The sequence below is a fragment of the Aedes aegypti genome, chromosome 2, assembly GCF_002204515.2.
Source record: "Aedes aegypti strain LVP_AGWG chromosome 2, AaegL5.0 Primary Assembly, whole genome shotgun sequence".
NCBI classification, from domain to species: Eukaryota; Metazoa; Arthropoda; class Insecta; order Diptera; family Culicidae; genus Aedes; species Aedes aegypti.
In genome coordinates, this window is record NC_035108.1 from 50,127,970 (window position 1) to 50,149,097 (window position 21,128).

The following is a 21,128-nucleotide window of genomic DNA, read 5'->3' on the forward strand; positions in this document are numbered from 1 at the left end:
ATATTCCTGAAATACGTTTCTCATAACTCCTGCAGAAAAACTTTGAAGGATTTCTAGGAACAGTTATTAATGAAATTTCTGGAAAACCTACTGGAAAATTCGGTGGACGAACTCCTGAAAGAATGTTTGAAAAGTTACATAGAACTTATTACAAGTCCAAATCCTTGGACCAACTTCGGGACAGATCTCTAGAGGAATCCTTGAAAGAATCTCTGGAAAAAATCCAAAAATTCCTTGTGGAGTCCTAGTTTTTCCCAAAGAAAACATTTAAGTGAAACCTTACAGTAATCACGACAGGAGTGTTTGGATGAATTTCAGGAGTCTTCTGGAGGCAAACCAAGATTTTTTGCTAGAACGTCAGTAATAACTCCTGCAGATATTAGAAGAGCTACTCAAGCTGTGAAACTACCTGGATAAATCTGGATACAATTGTATCGTGGAATCTAGGCAGGACCCTCCAAATGTTTTCGGACTACTTATTTACCATGAAAATCCCGGCGAAACACTTTGGTTTTTCCAGGAGAAATTTTTGCAGTAAATACTGAAAAATTCAGTTAATTTTCGGAGAAATCAGCAGTATACCTGAATATTTATTTTTGAATCGCATTTAATATTTTTTGAATCAAATTTTGCAGCGACAAACCCTACATGTGGTTTTTGTCAGTTCTTCAATTTAGCAGCTCTCTGTTGTGGCTGGAGTAAGTGAAAAAATTGAATATTTAGGGATGTGACAAATGATCGGGGTAGTACGATACTAAATTATTTTTTTAGCAAACATTGCATTCTTCTCGTTTATCTATTACAAAAACTTGTATTACTTTTGCATTAAAGTTTTCGTCTTTCTATGATTTTATATGAGAAATTGGGACTTTTATTCCTCAAAACATGGACTGGCTCAAACCCCTATTCCTGTTTTCAAACACCTCGACTCAAACAGAGGACTCAACGGCTTCCCTAAACACGTCGACACTTTCTCCCCATCCCAAATTGACTTGCATTGGGTCGCAGGATTCTTGTAGTAGCGGAGTAGCAACTGCACATGGTCAATCATTTTCATGGTCAACACCAGGACTGACTCAAACACTCGGTTTGTTAGATGCTCTCGATTAAACAAGTACAAAAATATAGGAACTTCCCTTCCTAAAAAAAAATGCTCATACGTCTAAAAAACGGTTTTAGAATAAAAAAATAAAGAATATTTTGCGATTCTCTACATGGATGTGATCTCTACATTGATACGCCAATTTTTGTCGAGTTATTTTTAGAATTTATAATGATAGGTAGAGAAGGATGACGAGCATTTCCAAATGAAATAATTAAAGCGGTCTAAAACATTTCCCGGGACAAGTTATAAGCTAGAGGAAATTGATGAAGAGAAATCGATCACTGAAGATACACCATTTTAAACACAAGATATGTTTTTAAAAGAACACTGTTTTGAGAATAAAATATATTTTATTGATTCCTTAACCCTTTTTAATCGAAACATTATATGAAATAAAAAAAACACAACACACGACAAACTATGTTCACAACTCACTCCACGTTTTAACATGTGTGGTAGACGCTACAATTAGACTTTGTTCGGGCAGATTTGTACTTAGTAGAATAAGTTTTTTATGTTCTAAGTTATTGTAAGTTTTTTTTTATTAAAATTCTGGATCATCTTTATTCCAAAAAGTTATAAAAACCGACTTCATTTTACTTAAACCTACTTATGCTTGTCATTCTAACATATGTTAAGTCGTCATTATTTTTTCAATTTGACCCTTCTAATATAAAATTCTATTTTATGAAAGACCTTTTTAAACAAAAATAAATTTCTATGAGAAAAAGTAGAAACTTTTATATTTTTGAAAGTGTATCACAGAAATCATTAATTGTTACCAAAAGTGGTTGTGCAACTTTCTCCGAATGTTTTTTCCACGAATATCCCATTTCCTTGAAAAGCTTTTCAAACCCAGAAATTTGAACTGTAACCGTTTGGTTACAAAATCTCATGATTGTTTTTAATTTGTGCATGTTGTTGAGAAACTGTAGTGTTTTTATAGATTTTGTTAGTGTTGGGTTAGTAAAATTAGTAGGATAAAATGATTGTGATAGTAGGATAAGCAGATGGTAATTACATGTTTTGTGGAACATAGTGGGGCTCGATGGTAGAAAAGGGCGAAGAAATCAACTGTGGTAAAATGGGCGAAAATAGAACTGGATGGGTGGTGAGCGACCTACAAGGAAGGATAATGGAGGGATAAGGAACGATTGGAAAACTGGAAGGAAAAGGAGGGCTTTGTAAGACTTGGGGAGTCAACCATTGCTCATTAGCAATCCGGCGTCAGTGATAGTAAGTCGTGAGTGAGTTGAACCATTTGTGAAACGGCAGTGAACGACCAGTAGTGCCAGCCATAGTTCGTTCAGGTAAATCTGCGAAGGCGAAATACCTGGAGACTTTATTTTAATATGCCTCTGGTCTTCAGGACCTCTTTTTTCTTGCTTTTGCGTAATCTTTGATTACCACAGCCTCACGCTGCACGATAGGTCAAGCTGAGTCTTGAACCTGTGCTCTCCGGCTCCGTATCCGCCATTGAGCTTCTTCTCGAACTGCACGGTTCTAATCGCAAAGGAGAACCCTTCTCGGCGTGGCCAATACGGTCTCGCCCGTGGTCCGTCGATAGCGTCAACGAAGGGAACGCCGTAGACCCCCAAGCTACGTTAGTAGCCGTACAGTGGCAAGCCGCCATTGTACCCGGCCAGAGCAATCCGCTATTGCTTTGTGCGTGCCCAAGCCAACCGCCATCTTCCAGAAGACCAAGAAAACCGAACCAACTCACCAGAACATCAAGCCACGGAGCCATCTGCGAGCGCTCGCCAACGTCGTCCAGCAACCCCGGTACGTACCGAACAACGGAAATCATCTAGCCCTAGAATTGCCCTTTTAGACCACAATAGCCCAATAAATCCCTACTTGTAAAGTTCAATAAATCCCTTTAGTTTCAACCCACATTCAAGTTCATCCTAATCTTTAAGAATTCCATAGTTTCTGCACCCGTTGTTCCGCGTAGCCCCTCCGAATTACCCAGTAGCATGCCGACCCTGCGACACAGTTCAGGGGTCTCATGCTACTGAGCTAGTTAACCGGGAGTCTTGGTTCTGCCGTGAGCCTATAGAGCAGCATCAGCGTGAGTCTCAGTTAGTCTCAATTGGCGACCAACGTTAAAGTCGTGAACGGTAATCGGAGGAACGATTAGTATTTAAAAAAAATCTTGAGATTTTTTTAACTGGGCGACAGGTGAGTGCGCAATCAATGAGTTGATTGTGCAGTCCGACACTTGATAACCGCTAATCACAGTCCGCGAGTTGGTAGATTGAAGTGGGAAGACATTGGCCTTATTCGGTTTCGGAAGAGTGCAGAAAGGAAGAAAAGTTGGCACAAAAGCAGTAAAGATTTGATTGATTTCGGAGACAGAGACATATTTTGGAGTTGGTACTGGTAACTAACCTAGAAAGGACTTACACTGAAACAAATACACTTTCACACTTTACAAAGGTCCTGAATGAACTAAATTACACTATACAAAACAACACAAGGATAGCACGGTTTATTGAATTGTTTTTGAATTTTTCTTTTTCATTATTTCTTATTTTCTAGCTTAAGATTTGAATTTTATTATTTGTCGTGTGAATTTGAATTTATTGTCTAATTTCTAAGTGTATATATTTTGAATTCGTGAACTTTATTGAACTTTAGTGAACTTTATTGAATTACTCTTGCTTTACATAAATCTGATTTTAAATACGATGGAGTCTAAATACGCTAGCCAATACCGTTCGATGAACGTGAACCATCTGTTGGATGATGAGCTGGAATACGAGCTTGTTCTACGCAAAGTAAAGTTCTCGAGTGGTGAATCTAGGGATATAAAACGAAGAAAGTTGAGAGGTGCAATGAAAGAGGAACGAGATGCAAACACATTCGCTTCGCGGAGTATAGCAGAAGAGGCCCGTGAATCAGAGTCGCGATTGGTAGAAGAAAAAATAACGATGATTAGGGATTCATTAGAAACTAGGAAGGCAAAAAAGTCAGAATTTCCACAGTTGGAAACGCGTCTGGTCCACTTGTACTTCCGGTTGCAGCGGTTAAAGAAAGTATTCAATATTGACGGTTTGGAACAGCTAGTTCACAGATTGTTGAATGAGTATTTTTCGTGCCGTAGCAGGGACCCAGAGGAGATAGGAGAACCGTCTACAAGGTATATTCCGAGACAGAGTTCACAAGATCGCGAGAGAGTAGAAAGTGAGGAAGATGTTTCGAACCCGCGAACTGAAGATGAAAGCAAGGATGATAGCGAAAAAGATGAGGAAACTCTTTCGGATGAGTTGGATTTTGATGTGCGGAACGTACGTAGTAGGAGGTCTAGTACACCCAAGGGTCCCGAGAATAAGGTTGTCAACGCGGATGAACTAGTAGAACGGATTATGCAGCAGGTAGACAAAATGATCACGTCTAAACTAAAAGCGTTAAACCTAGCGGGTGTAGAACAGAGTAGTAATTCAGAAAACAAGAGCAGGCAGATGAGGAAAAAGCGAATTCCACAGGCTTTGAGTGTGGAAAAGAGCGAACAATCGAAGATAGTCAGCAATCAAAGAGGGGCGAGACGAGTAGTTAAGAAAAGTGATGAAATAGCTTCGGTTTCGTCCGATGCCATAAGTGATAGAGATATAGGGACCGATCTAGACTCAGAAGTAGTAGAATCAGATATTGATAGAGAGGACGTTGAGCGCGGTAAGCAATTGAAGCGAAGGCCTAGACCAGTCTGCGATTGGAAACTGAAATACGACGGGAGAGATGATGGTAGAGGGTTGAACAAGTTCGTGTCTGAAGTAGAATTTATGGCGGAAGCGGAGAACATCAGCAAGCGAGCATTATTCAACGAGGCAATCCACTTGTTTTCGGGTGAGGCGAGGGCCTGGTATATAGAGGGTAAGCGCAATCGGGAATTTCGGAATTGGACCGAGATGATAGCAGAGTTGAAGCTGGAGTATCAACCGCCAGATATGGATTACCTTTACGAGCAACAAGCAGCGGCCAGAAGGCAAAAGAGAGGTGAAAAGTTTCAGGACTACTATAATGCTATCAAGGAGATTTTTGACCAGATGGCAGTCCCACCAACGGAACAGCGAAAGTTTGATATAATATTCCGAAACCTCCGTTCGGATTATAAAAACTCCTTACTTGTTAAGGGAGTTCGAACGTTGAGGATGTTGAAGGTATGGGGACGAAAATTAGACTCAGCCAACTGGTTTTTGTACCGCAAATCCGAAGGTGATCAGGGGACAAAATCAGCACAGATACACGAAATTAGCCAAAGTTCAGCTCCACGTAGATATCAACCACCGCGGAACGATTGGAAGGATAATGGTTTCAAGGGAAGGTCAGAGTGGAGAAACCGAAATGCTGGAGCGTATCATGGTCCTAGTAAGACTGATAACGGAGGATTTAGGAAACCAACGTCTGACCAGTCCAAGGATAATCAACAAAAGCCAAAACAAACCAGCTCAAATGCCGATCCTGGGGAAGGTAATAGCGAAGAACTTTTAAGGAAGCGGATTGTAGCCTATCGAATTCCGGAGAGGACAGTTTGTTTTAACTGTCGAGGAAACTACCACCATTCTAGCGCCTGTCTAAAACCCAAAGAAATCTTCTGTTCAACTTGCGGGTTCCAGGGCTTCAGAAAACCAGATTGTCCGTTTTGTGCAAAAAACGGGAAGCAGTCGATGTGAGAGGTCGTCGATGCAGCAATAAAAAGCCTCTTACCAAGTTCGTTTCAACCGCTCAGGAAATTGGGGAGCTTATTATACAGGTAGATGGGGACAATCGTCCTTTTGCGAAGGTAGATGTTATGGGATTTCATATAATTGGTTTATTGGATTGCGGAGCGCAGATGACGGTTTTAGGGATTGGTTGCGGAAAGCTGTTACAAGATCTTAAGCTGAAATTGCACCCTACAGGCCTGAAACTGATCACTGCTGGAGGGTCCCAAATGGAAGTAACCGGTTTCGTAAATTTGCCCATTACGTTTAATGGCAAAACAAAAATTGTCGCAGCTGTAGTAGCACCCAATTTGAATCGTCGTCTTATATTGGGAATGAATTTTTGGAAAAGTTTCAACATTGAACCCACAATAAATCAGGATGAATGCTTGGTAGAGGAGGTAGAAGCAGGACTGGAGGAAGAGCCATGTTTGACTGCAGCGGAGAAACAGTTGTTAGATGAGGTTAAAACAGAGTTCAAAGTTTTTGATGAAGGGAGCAAGTTGGAAGTAACCCCGCTTATTACCCATAGAATTGAATTTGAGGAGCAATTCAAAAATGCAGGACCCATTCGATTAAACCCGTATCCATGGTCGCCAGAAATCCAAAGAAGCGTTAATGAAGAGCTGGATAAATGGATTGCTTCGGGCGTAGTGGAACGGTCTAACAGCGATTGGGCTTTGTTAATTGTCCCTGTGACTAAGAAAGGCGAATCAAGTGCAGAAGGTCGGATAAAGGTGCGAATGTGTTTGGATGCACGAAAGTTGAATGACAGGACTCGTAGAGATGCCTATCCCCTTCCACATCAGGATCGTATACTTGGGCGATTGGGAGCATCCAAATATTTGTCGACGATTGACTTGTCGAAGGCTTTCTGGCAAATACCGTTGGATCCCGAATCTCGGAAGTATACGGCATTCCGAATATTTGGAAGGGGACTGTTCCAGTTCACCCGACTCCCATTTGGACTGGTGAATAGCCCGGCAACCCTATCCCGGTTGATGGACCATGTATTAGGGTATGGTGAGCTGGAACCAAACGTGTTTGTCTACCTTGACGATATCGTCATTGTAAGCAACACGTTTGAGGAACATCTCCGAAGTCTGAAAGAGGTAGCGAGAAGGCTTAGAGAAGCCAATCTCTCGATTAACCTTGAGAAGTCGAAGTTTTGTGTTCCAGAACTTCCGTATTTGGGGTTCGTGCTGTCACAAAGAGGAATTCGTCCAAATCCAGACAAAATTGAGGCCATCGTAAACTTTGAAAGGCCCACGTCTGTGCGATCGTTAAGGCGCTTCTTGGGCATGGTGAACTACTATCGGCGTTTCATTTCGGAGTTTAGCGAAGTAACGGCTCCCATGACCAACTTGCTCAAGGGAAAGCCCAAAATTGTACAATGGAATGATGAAGCTGAAAGGGCATTCGTCATTCTAAAAGAGAAACTTATCACAGCGCCGATATTAGCCTGCCCAGACTTTGGAAGACCTTTTACGATCCAGACGGATGCAAGCGATACGGCGATAGCAGGAGTGCTCACACAGGAGGTAAATGGAAGTGAACACGTGATTGCATACTTCTCTCGTAAGCTAACTATGTCACAACGATCCTGGAAAGCTGCTGAAAAAGAAGGTGTGGCCGCTTTGGAGGCCATAGAAAAGTTCAGGCCTTACGTTGAGGGAGCTCGATTCACTTTAATCACCGATTCGTCTGCTCTTTCATTTATAATGAATTCAAAATGGAAACCGTCATCCAAGCTAAGTCGCTGGAGTATGCTGCTACAGCAATATGATATGTTTATCAAACATCGGAAAGGCGCAGAAAACGTGGTTCCAGACGCACTTTCGCGGGCTGTCGAAGCGATCGACTTGAGCAAGGATAACTGGTATTCTTCGTTATACAAGAAAGTATTGGAATTCCCGGATGATTTTCCTGATTTCAAAATAGAAGAAGATAAGCTTTATAAGTTTGTCGCATCACCCACGGATGCAATGGATTACTGTTTCGAGTGGAAACTTTGCTTGCCTGAAGACATGCGGCAGGATGTTCTTAAGCAGGAGCATGACCAAGCATTGCATCCGGGATACGAAAAGACGATCCATCGATTGAAAGTTCGTTATTTCTGGCCAAGGATGGCAATACAGGCTAAGAAATACATCCAATCGTGTAGCGTATGCAGACAATGTAAGCCTTCGACTATGCCCACAGCACCGGCCATGGGTAAACAGAGGTTGACCAACAAACCTTTCCAGATTTTGGCACTTGATTTTATTCAAAACCTTCCTCGCAGCCGCAGCGGAAAAAGCCATTTGTTAGTATTGATGGACTTATTCTCCAAATGGACTTTGCTGATACCCGTGAGGAAGATAGAGAGCAAACAAGTGTGCCAAATTGTGGAAGACTGCTGGTTCAGACGATTTGGAACCCCTGAAGTCGTCATCTCAGATAATGCGACTACATTCGTCGGCAAGGAGTTCCAAGCACTGTTAGCGCGAAGAGGAATCCAACATTGGCCTAATTCACGCCACCATAGCCAGGCGAATCCAGTTGAAAGGACAAACCGGACCATCAATGCCTGCCTACGCACCTACATGGAAAAGGATCAACGGCTCTGGGATACCAAAATCGCTGAAGTGGAGGAACTGGTAAACACGACCATTCATGCCTCAACTGGTCTCTCTCCCTATCGGATTCTCTATGGTCATGAGAAAATCACCAAGGGTGACGAACATAGATTGGAAAGAGAAGATAGAGAAGTCCCAGTTGAGGAACGAGATGAGGCGCGTCGAAAATTAAACGAAAAAGTTTTCAAAATTGTAGAAGAAAATTTGAGGAAAAGCCACGAAAAAAGTAAGAAAATTTACAATTTGAGACATAGAAAGTATTGTCCGACTTACCAAATTGGACAAAAGGTCTACAAACGGAACTTCAAGCCGTCATCTGCCGCGGAAAAGTATAACGCGAAGTACGGGCCTGTATACACGCCGTGCGTGATCGTTGCCAAACGCGGGACTAGTTCATATGAACTCGCCGACAACTCCGGAAAGGTCCTTGGAGTATTTTCCGCTGCAGACCTTCGTCCAGGAGAAAATTACCAGTCCTAAAAAGGGAAAATACACACTTATTAAACGATTCGATAAAGAGCGAGCATAATGATTACGAATCCAGCATGCTGCATTATGGCTCTCATCTTCGTTCGGTTGCAAACAGCAAGAGTCATCAGTCGACCAGTTTCGCTAAACTCTCACTGTGTTGGATGATAACATTCTTGGAGAACTCTCGCACATTCCGTTGAACATCGCGAGAGATGAGACGGATATCTCATGGGAGAAACCGTGTTTCGAGAGAGTGGTTACTCTGAGTTCCAATGCCGAACGTTGTATGCTGGGAGGATCGAAAGAGTTCAATTAGATTTATGTAGTACAGTGACGTCATAGAAGGGTTAGCGATAGAGATAGTTGAGGAAGAAAGAAAATTGTTCTTTTGAATAGGCGCCATACAAAAGAACCGTGCTAGCACGCATAGATGAGGATTGCTTTCCTGAAATGGAGAGATTTTTAAGATTTCGCATGTTTTATGTAGTATTTTTTTATTTATTTTTTTGTTTTGTGTCGTAGATTTTGATTATAAGATGTGTAATAAAAAAACGATCGCGAGCAATAGAACGGAGCACACGTACCTTGAACAATAGCCATAATCAAATAGGAGCATCCATTGTAAAGACTATAGGCTCGTTCCCAGTATTTTTCCGCCGTGATCAGGACGGCCGCCTGATCGAATTATGCTGGGAATAATCCTCATAATTATACACCATATCGTAGGCCATATTTTAATTTGTTCTGTATCCGTTTGATTCACCATAGTTTTAATGTGTTTGCGTCCAGAATTTTATACTTGTTGTTACGTTGGCAATAATTTCTGTAGATATACTGTCTTCCACACGTGTTTGCTCGTACAGCGTGTGAAATCAACTGATCAACCTTCTCAAATTCATTACCTACCGTTGGTAGGGCGGGATGAAATTGAGTAACGGATGAACCAAAATGATCGTTCTACTATAAGGTGTTCGTGCTTATCTACATGCATACTAACAGGATAAAATCACACGTGAATAATTATGGCAAATTCTTTAGGGGAATTTGTCCATTAGTTGTCAGCTGATTTTAAAATGTTGTGTTATGTCCAAGTAAATTTTAATCATTTCTATACTGCTTCGCGATCCGTAAAAAAAAATATGTAGTAGAAAAAAATTGGCATTTGTCTTTGTGTTTCAATTTATTGATAAGTGTATTGTGTAGGTAAAAATATAAAAATAATTGAAGTACTTCAATTATTTACCGTGGCGGGAGGATAGTGTAACCGTTTGGTTACAAAATCTCATGATTGTTTTTAATTTGTGCATGTTGTTGAGAAACTGTAGTGTTTTTATAGATTTTGTTAGTGTTGGGTTAGTAAAATTAGTAGGATAAAATGATTGTGATAGTAGGATAAGCAGATGGTAATTACATGTTTTGTGGAACATAGTGGGGCTCGATGGTAGAAAAGGGCGAAGAAATCAACTGTGGTAAAATGGGCGAAAATAGAACTGGATGGGTGGTGAGCGACCTACAAGGAAGGATAATGGAGGGATAAGGAACGATTGGAAAACTGGAAGGAAAAGGAGGGCTTTGTAAGACTTGGGGAGTCAACCATTGCTCATTAGCAATCCGGCGTCAGTGATAGTAAGTCGTGAGTGAGTTGAACCATTTGTGAAACGGCAGTGAACGACCAGTAGTGCCAGCCATAGTTCGTTCAGGTAAATCTGCGAAGGCGAAATACCTGGAGACTTTATTTTAATATGCCTCTGGTCTTCAGGACCTCTTTTTTCTTGCTTTTGCGTAATCTTTGATTACCACAGCCTCACGCTGCACGATAGGTCAAGCTGAGTCTTGAACCTGTGCTCTCCGGCTCCGTATCCGCCATTGAGCTTCTTCTCGAACTGCACGGTTCTAATCGCAAAGGAGAACCCTTCTCGGCGTGGCCAATACGGTCTCGCCCGTGGTCCGTCGATAGCGTCAACGAAGGGAACGCCGTAGACCCCCAAGCTACGTTAGTAGCCGTACAGTGGCAAGCCGCCATTGTACCCGGCCAGAGCAATCCGCTATTGCTTTGTGCGTGCCCAAGCCAACCGCCATCTTCCAGAAGACCAAGAAAACCGAACCAACTCACCAGAACATCAAGCCACGGAGCCATCTGCGAGCGCTCGCCAACGTCGTCCAGCAACCCCGGTACGTACCGAACAACGGAAATCATCTAGCCCTAGAATTGCCCTTTTAGACCACAATAGCCCAATAAATCCCTACTTGTAAAGTTCAATAAATCCCTTTAGTTTCAACCCACATTCAAGTTCATCCTAATCTTTAAGAATTCCATAGTTTCTGCACCCGTTGTTCCGCGTAGCCCCTCCGAATTACCCAGTAGCATGCCGACCCTGCGACACAGTTCAGGGGTCTCATGCTACTGAGCTAGTTAACCGGGAGTCTTGGTTCTGCCGTGAGCCTATAGAGCAGCATCAGCGTGAGTCTCAGTTAGTCTCAGAACTTTCAGAATGAACTGGGGATCTGATATGAAACGTTGAATAACGTTTCTCGGCAACATATAGGGGTACAATTCCAAAAAAAACGAAAAATGATCAGGTTTTACCGGACTAACACCGGAGAATACTATTAATTGTTAGAAACAAACTATTGAAAAATCCAGGTTTTGGAAAAATTACCGCTCATTGACACATGAGGCATAAATTCTCGCTGAACATTACTAAAGCACCTATGTACAAATGAGAGATTCTAAATGGAATACTAAAGCTTTTTCAAAGTTTTTCACTATAGATCGAAAGGCAATTTCCTTGACTAGCCTTTCATATAAAAAACGCAACAGAAGAGGTTAATGTGACTTAGTTGATTGATTGAAAAGAAAGTGAACAAAGAGAGCCTCTCAATGTTAGATAGTTCCTTTTGTAACGTTGCGCGAGAATTCATCCCATTTATCGGCCTGCATTCACACAACACGCATGACATATATCGTTCGTGGAAGGTAACGAGCCACGAAAGGAATAAAGACAGACACACACCACCCTCTGCTTGGTGGCGATCACTGACTGTCGTCAACACTTGTAACATTCGCTGTTACATTCTCATTCTGATAAAGACACTCCATTTTCTGTGCTTTGTTTGCAACCAAAGAGGTGTCCAATTATTCAATAGATTTGAATCAAGTTGTTTAAGGTTGCATTACCAGAAAATATGGAAGATATTACCAATTTTATGCAAAATATAAATCACCCGAATGCCTTGATACCGTTGTAGTCTGTGTGAGTTGCTGCTCTTGTACACTCTCTCGTCATATAGCAAACGAGAGAGTGAATAGCAACATTCATAGGGGTCTCCGATTGTAATGTGCCACGAACTGTTACAGTTCACGAACTGTTACAGTTCACGAACTGTTACAGTTCACGAACTGTTACACTATCCAAATATAGTTCGATCGGCTAATTAGCATTAGCATTAAGCATTTCGCACAAATTCGTAGGTGGTTCAGTCCTAGACCATTGTATGAGGGTTGCCTCCTTCCCGTCCGTTACCATATTCAGAAATTTGAGACTAACCTCTAACTCTCAGACAAGATTGACGCATCCTCCAATAATCGAGAGCTGTCCTGGCCACGTCCTTGCGAAAGCTGGGGAATGGGAAAGGATGATTGATTGAACACCTACTTAAGAAAGTTGCAGAGAACTCTACGACCACTCATAGTTGTTACGGGATGTTGTGGAATGTTGATGAACAGGATAGTTCTATAGGATTCGTTCGGTAGATGTTCTAGCCGACAAATGATTAATATTTACGCATTGTGATCATGCGTTGCTGATCAGAACAAACTCACCGACAGTGCGAATCGTGCCTTCGTGCTGTGCGTACACGAATTCCCTCTGCTCTTGGAAGTTTTCTTAATAACTACCTAAAGCAATAAAACAGTACTTTGCAGTGCTACAAAAACAGTACTTTTCAGTGCTAAAATTAAAAACGGTACTTTTCAGTGCTACTAAAACAGTGCCTTCAATTTTTCGTTGGACCTGTTGGCGAAAGCTAGCGGTGGTAATCCTTCTTGGACACCGTCTTGGGAAAAAACCTCTCGAAGGTCACGTCTTCTTATTCACTAAACATGGTTACAACAACAAACAAAAGGAAGGGTGAATCTCTGAATTCACAACTTCCTTCCAAAAATGTGGGATTTAAAACTGTCACTAAACGTGGCAAGAATGGTAAAAAGGACGTTTCTCCGGAATGCGAACTTTCTTCCAAAGGTGAAATGAATAATGTTGATAGTTGTATCGAAATGAGCAATCAGTTCGATGTTCTAGATAAATTTTCCGAACACCAAATCGAAGCAGCCTCTAGCCCAGGTTTTTTGATTCAAGTGAGGAAGCAAAGAGTGCCGCCTATCGTGGTCAGTTGTTCCGGATTTGGGGGATTTAGGCAGGAGATCTTGAACTCCATTAGGGGAATCAAGGTTTCCTTCCAAATCGCAAAGAAAGGAGACTGTCGCGTTTTGCCGGAAAATCTTAAAGACCGCGAACTTCTTCTCAAACATCTTGAAGAGAAGAAGCACAAATTTATTACTTATGACGACAAAACTGAACGTTTGTTCAGAGTCGTCTTGAAAGGTCTGTCAAGTGACTATAAGTCACCTGAAGAGATTAAAAATGGAATAAATGATTTACTTGGATTTTCCCCAGTACAAGTAATCATTATGAAAAAAAAGAACCCAATCTGGCATTGTTCGGAAAGGGCATTAGTATATTATTTAGTTCACTTTTACAAAAAAGAACTAAATAATATTAAAGCTTTAGAAAAAGCAAAACTTATGTTCGATGTCCGTGTGACATGGGAACATTTCCAGAAACCTGGAGGAAATTACCAGAAGCCCACTCAGTGCCATCGGTGCCAAAAGTGGGGTCATGGTGCATGATTTACGGAGGTTCTTCTCACACCAAGGACGTCTGCCCACTGAAGGAAAATACCGATGAGTTCTTATGCGCCAATTGCAAGGGCAATCATAAGTCAAATTTTTGGTCTTGCCCTTTGCGCAAGAGAGTCGTTGAATGAAAGATAATATCCGTTACAATAACGGTCATTTCCGGAATTTACCTTGTAGAGTATCGAACAATGCTCATTTTTCAGCTAACGATCGCTCGATTAGGAATCATACCCAAAAGGAAGATCATAATCATGCTCATTCACAAACTATTTTAATCCGTCGGGTAGCCGTTCGAATCTTTCAATTTCGAATGTATCTACCCACGGACAATCCTTTGCTGATATCGTAGCAGGTAATTTGAACTCCTCCCCTATTCGTACTATGAGTACCCATACTACTTGTTTCAAATCAAATGAAAAAAAAAACCCTACTGCCACAGGTAACATCTACTCTGGCTCTACGTCTACTGAAAATTCTAATGGGAAATCATCAAATGTACCCACTTCAAGTGATATGTCTACCTCTGATTTTAATTTTCTAACTGAACAATTGAATCTAATGATTGATGCGTGTTTAAAGCCACCACTATGACTGAAGCAGTCCAAGTAGGTGTAACATTTACAAATCAAATTATTATTGGATTACGTTTTTCTGATGGATCCAAATAATATTTTAAATATTTTAAATTGGAATGCTCGTTTTCTGAATGGTAAAGAGAACGAGCTGTTTAATTTTCTTACAGTTAATAACGTGCATATAGCAGTTATTACCGAAACGTATTTAAAACCTGGATCCAAACTCAAAAGAGATCGTAATTTTTTTGTTTATCGTAATGATCAACTTGATGGGGCATGTGGGGATTTGCAATCATCATTCATAGGCGTATAAAACATCAACTGTTTTCGTCATTTGAAACTAAAGTTTTTGAAACTTTAGGTGTTTCAGTTGAAACACAGCTTGGTAAATATACTTTCATAGCTTCTTATTTGCATTTTCAATGCTCTGGACAGCAAGTAAATTTCCTCCAAACTGACTTGCGAAAATTGACTCGCAATAAGTCAAATTTTTTTGTCATTGGTGACTTTAATGCCAAACATCGGTCATGGGATAATTCTCAAAGTAATTCCAACGGCAGAATTTTATTTGATAAGTGCTCTTCAGGATATTTCTCAATTTAATACCCTGATAGCCTTACATGTTTTTCCTCTTCTAGAAATCCATCCACGATTGACTTGGTCTTAATCGACTCTAGCCATCTTTGTAGCCAATTAGTTACTCATGCTGATTTTGATTCTGATCGTGTCCCTGTTACATTTCAAATATCCCATGAAGCGATTCTCAATCGTATCAGCTCCACTTTCAATTATTTTCGAGCCGACTGGAATATATAAACGTATATTGACTCTAATCTTGATGTTAACATTTCATTACAAACTAAACTTAATATTGATAATGCTCTTGAAACTTTAACAAATTCCATTGTTGAAGCCAGGAGCATTGCAATTCCAAAATGTGAAGTAAAATTTGAATCCGTGATTATAGACGATGATCTTAAACTCTTGATCCGTCTTAAAAACGTGAGGAGAAGGCAATTTCAACGCACTCGTGATCCTGCTATGAAAATTATATGGCAGGATTTGCGGAAAGATATCAAGAAACGTTTTGCTCAATTAAGAAACAAAAATTTTGAAAAAAAAGATATCTCAATTGGACCCTGGCTCTAAGCCCTTTTGGAAATTATCTAAAATTTTGAAAAAAACCTTAGAAGCCAATACCGGCATTGAAAGAGGAAAACAAATTATTACTAACTAGTTGCGAAAAAGCACAAAAACTAGCTATGCAGTTTGAAAACGCGCACAATTTTAATTTAGGACTTACTAGTCCTATTGAAAATCAAGTTACTCAGAACTTCGAAAATATTCTCAATCAAGAGAACGTTTTCGAAAATGCCTGTGAGACTGATTTGGAAGAAGTGAGAACTATTATTAAAAAATTCAAAAATATGAAAGCTCCTGGTGATGATATAATTTTCTACATCCTCATCAAGAAACTTCCAGAAAGTAGCTTATCATTTTTAGTTCATATATTTAACAAATGTTTTCAGTAAGCATATTTTCCTGACAAATGGAAAAATGCTAAGGTTTTTCCAATTTTAAAACCAGACAAAAATCCTGCAGAAGTTTCTAGCTATCGTCCAATCAGTTTGCTTTCATCCATCAGTAAACTTTTTGAATCACCGAAAATTCAATTTTTGCCAGTGAACAGTTCGGATTCCGCCATGGACATTCGACCACTCATCAACTTTTACGTGTAACAAATTTGATCCGTTCCAACAAATCTGAAGGCTATTCTACTGGTCTTGCTCTTCTTGGCATAGAAAAAGCATTCGATAGTGTTTGGCATGAAGGCTTGATCGTAAAATTAAAAAAAAACTTTAATTTTCCAACTTACATTGTTACAATAATTCAAAGTTATCTATCAAATCGTACACTTCAGGTAAATTATCAGAACTCCAGATCCAGCATTTTTGGACCAATATTATACAATATTTTCACATCTGACATACCTGAGTTACCTCAGGGATGTCAAAAATCCTTGTTTGCGGATGACACAGGCCTCTCCGCCAAAGGACGAAGCCTGCGTGTCATCTGTAGTCGATTGCAAAAAAAAGTTAGGATATTTTTTCTTCATACTTGCAAAAATGGAACATTTCTCCTTATGATCCCAAAACTCAACTAATAATATTCCCACATAAACCAAAAGCTCTTTATTTGAAACCTTCAAGTAGACATGTTGCCACGATGAGAGGGGTTCCAATAAATTGGTCAGATGAAGTTAAGTATCTAGGGCTAGATAAGAATTTCACTTTCAAAAATCACAATGAGGGCATTCAAGCCAAATGTAATAAATATGTAAAATGTCTCTATCTGCTTATTGATAGAAAATCAAAACTTTGTCTTAAGAACAAGCTTCTGATATTCAACCAAATTTTCAGGCCAGCCATGTTGTATGCTGTACCAATATGGACTAGCTGTTGTAATACCAGGAAGAAAGCTCTGCAGAGAATTCAAAATAAAATTTTGAAAATGATTCTGAAGCTTCCTCCCTGGTATATTACCAATGAATTACAAAGAATATCCAATGTTGAAACATTGGAACAAATGTTAAATAAAATAATAAATAATTTCAGGCAAAAATTGTTATAATCTTATATTGCCACAATTAATGCGTTATATGTTTAGGTTAAGTTAGGTTAAGTAAATTTAAACCTCTTTTTATTTATAAGCAGTTGAAATCAACTCACCTGTAAAAAATCTGAACTGCTACGGCAAATTAAATGTAATATGTTGTTAACAAAATGTTAATAAAATCTTAAGTTTGTTTTACCAAATTAGGATGATAGTGTTGTCTAATAACACAGAACACTTAGATATGAGCAATTCTCGCCGAAACCAAGCCGCCATCGACACCCATCGCTAGAACTCCAATTTAATGTCATTGATCGCTAGTTTTCGATAAAACTTAAGTATGGTCCTTTCGGTTTTCTCAAATTGGTGGACCCCTCGTACGCCAGCTAGCTGAATAGTTTGCAAAAAAGCCCATATTTTGATAAATCTTGAGTATTTCTTCACGTGATATGTCTCATATTTCCCTTGGAACACATAGCAAACTTAGTGGCATCGTATAGAGAAAGGATATGGCTTTCATTTGAAGTTAAAAAAATTTTGGCGGCCATTTTGAATTTGGCCGCCATCTTGAATTTTGTTAGAAAAATCGTTTTTTCACCGTTAGCGCATAATTTAGAAAATCGTTCATTTCATAGGGTAAATACCATTGCTCACCTAGTTTCTGTAGTCTATCTTACGTAATTTTTTCTCAGCTTTCTGATAGTGATCTCAGAATTGAAAACTAGCGGTGCGCTAATGGTGAAAAAACGATTTGTTTTTAACTTCAAATGAAAGCTATATCCTTTCTCTATACCGTCAATTGGGGTAACTTCCAACACTTTTCAACTTCAAAGCTATATGGATGACAAAATTATGGATTCAGATGAGACAACAACTATCTAGTATCCTAATCGCCACGTAAAGAATACCACGCGGTATTCATTTTTTCAATATTTGGTTTTCTGGAATCAGGAGAGACGAAAAACATACATTTTTCATGCTACCCCTGATGTGGGGTAACATGCAACACACAGTAATACTAAAAGCTCACTATTCAAAACATAACCTATATCGTGTTATGATGAACATTTTTTAATTTTCTGCAGTAAAAGCATAACAATAATAAAAAACAGAATGATCTACTCTTATAAAACTAATTATTATTGATGGAATTATGAGTATAAAGCCAATTTGATTAAAAACTCCATTGGTATTGCATAGGGTGTCTACACGGGGAAATTATAGCATGTCATACGTCTTTACAGTTATTGGAAAGCCATTAAAACGATTCAATGCAACTTTTCTACAAATACAAACAAAATTTTCTACAAATACTTCACATAATTTTTTTTTATTCATATTTCCATCAATGCGACGTATCACATATTGATATGAATGCTTAAAAAAATCTCTGTTGGTGTTTTGGCATAATTATCATCATATTTCATGCAGAAAGTTCCCAAAGGCAGATCTGCTAGGTAATGTTGATACAGATTTTCAAAATTATTCATCATGTTCATGAAGAAAATAAAACTAATTCTATTTATAATGCGATCATGTAAGTTTCCTAATTGTCTGTAACAAACAAGTTTGGAATTGGTTGAGGTACAAACATTTTAATATTATTGAATTAATATATGTTCAATTTTGCTTTTCATGTGTTGTTGATGACGAGCGGCAAGAAATATCGAACAATTGCGATTAAAATTGCTGTTGCAAGTTACCCCACAAGGGTAGTCAAAAACGTTTTTGAATTATAATAGTGTTTAAGCATCAAATTATCAAAACTTTTATATTGTCTATTTGTATACTACTAAGTACTGTAACTAATGGCAATAGCCTCAAATGACATAATTCCACCGTTTGTGTGGTACGAGGAACGATTTTCAGTATTAATTTCATACAATTGAACATGCAACATGATTTTCACCTCCATTAAACCAACCAGAAAAGAAACAATACCCAAACACTCACAAAAATCTTCTGTTATGTACCTATGATCAATAAACGGTGAAATAAAACATAATAATTTAACTCAATGCTCAACAAAATGTTTATTCGTTTGCATGTTGAAGTGGTGCAAGTTTCACCCCTGTTGCAAGATACCCCGTTTGACGGTACGATGCCACTAAGTTTGCTATGTGTTCCAAGAGAAATATGAGACATATCGCAAACTGTTTAGCTAGCTAGCGTACGAGGGGTGCACCAATTTGAGAAAACCGAAAGGACCACCCTTAAGTTTTATCGAAAACTAGCGATCAGTGGCATAAAATTGGAATTCTAACGATGGGTGCCGATGGCGGCCTGGTTTCAGCAAGAATTGCTCATATAAGAAATGAATGTAACGATTGGAATGATACTAATAAAGAAATTTAAAAAAAAAGAAAAACTTGACTGCACCCTTCGGAATACAAGTTTATTACTAGCGAAATTAGGCTATGCCTGAAATAATCTAAACTTTTCGCAAAAACTTTTGCGCAACACATGAGAAACAAGTTTCAAACAAAAAAAAATCTGTTGGTAGACCATGTTTTTGTTGTTAGATGATACGTAAGGTGCAACTCAACTATATTGCAACTGGATTGAAACAAACAAACTTCTAGCTGTCATACATACACGTAGTTCAGAACATTGAATGCAAGTTACGGATGCTTTGAATTCAAGTAGTTTGAAACTTAACATTAAAACCGGCATTTTGGGAGAAGTTACAAGAGTTTGTTTGAAAAGTTGCTGAAAACATCTTGATACATTTGAATCCATTGCCATTTGTAAGGGACATTTGCAGCAAATCTTGTCGTTTCAAAAATGTTGAACGTCAAACAAGGAGTGAAATGCATGTTCAAAATTGATGATGAAATAAGAAAATTGAAGTGTATAAGAGTGTTAAGTGGTGAAGTAAGGTACATGGACATCTCTATAGCAAAAGAAGATTCGTGTGGTTGATTAACCCCTCTACCGGCAGCTTCAATTTTTACTGCTATTAAATATTTTCAAATCGCGATAACTTTTTTGTTTCTCGATATTTTTGCACCATTTTTTCACATGATCTCAAAAAACTCTTCTTGTTTAAGAATCCGTGTCGATATTAATCATTGGTGATCTAGATTTTAAGATATTCCGATGTTCTTTGGGGGATCGATATTCTTCATACAAAATGATATTGGCGGCCATTTTGTTTTTGGTCAATTTATCAAAAAAATAAAATATATACTATACAATGCCGAGTAATAAGGAGCTACTTTGAAAAAATAAATCAAATCGGTTCAGTATTCTTGGAAAAATCTGAAAATTACGATATGAGGTTTTTTAGAGTTTTCAAGATCTTTATTTGTCCAGTGTGGTACCAGAAACATAAATGCTCAATACTCAAAGACGGCTGCACCAAATTGCTTCATTTTTTTCACAACATACTCGCATTAATGTATTGTTTTGTGGAGTGAATATCAAAAAACGATAAAAATTCTGTAGTCTGAGAAATTAACGTGGGTTATGGTGAACGCGTCGGTCCCCCAAGGAATTTTGGAATATTTCCGGATCTAGGTGACCAATGATCAATTTTGACACAGATTCTAAAACTAGAAGAGTTTTTTGAGAACTCAATGGAAAAATGGTGCAAAAATATCTAGAAACTAAAAAGTTATCGCGATATGAATATTTTGTTGACGGTTAAAAATGAAGCTGCCGGTAGAGGGGTTAAATATGTGATTTATTGAATCCTTCGTCATCCATGAACATAGTGTGTATGCTACGTAAGTTTGTCATCAAGAAATTGTATGGAAATATTGGTTCAATTGAGTTACTATTGCCATTGAATGTTATGTTTCATGCATGTGTAACCAAATCGCGTTTTTGTGGATAAGTTGTCAAGTACAGACGGGCTGACACATGTATTTTTTTAATTAGGTAGTATGATAGGTATTTGTTAGGAAGTAAAATATAAAATACATCAGTCTTCAGGAACCCGACGGTAATTGCGATAATTTTCGCCGTTGAGACAAGCGCTGTGTAAAGTAATACTAAGCGTTGTCGCTCCGTAGCATAACTTACATCTACTTAATAAAATTAAAACGTTATAATAAATATTGCAATTTCGATATTTTTTAATAGGCCTCATCTCGGTTTCAGTCGAATATATAAATTTATTTG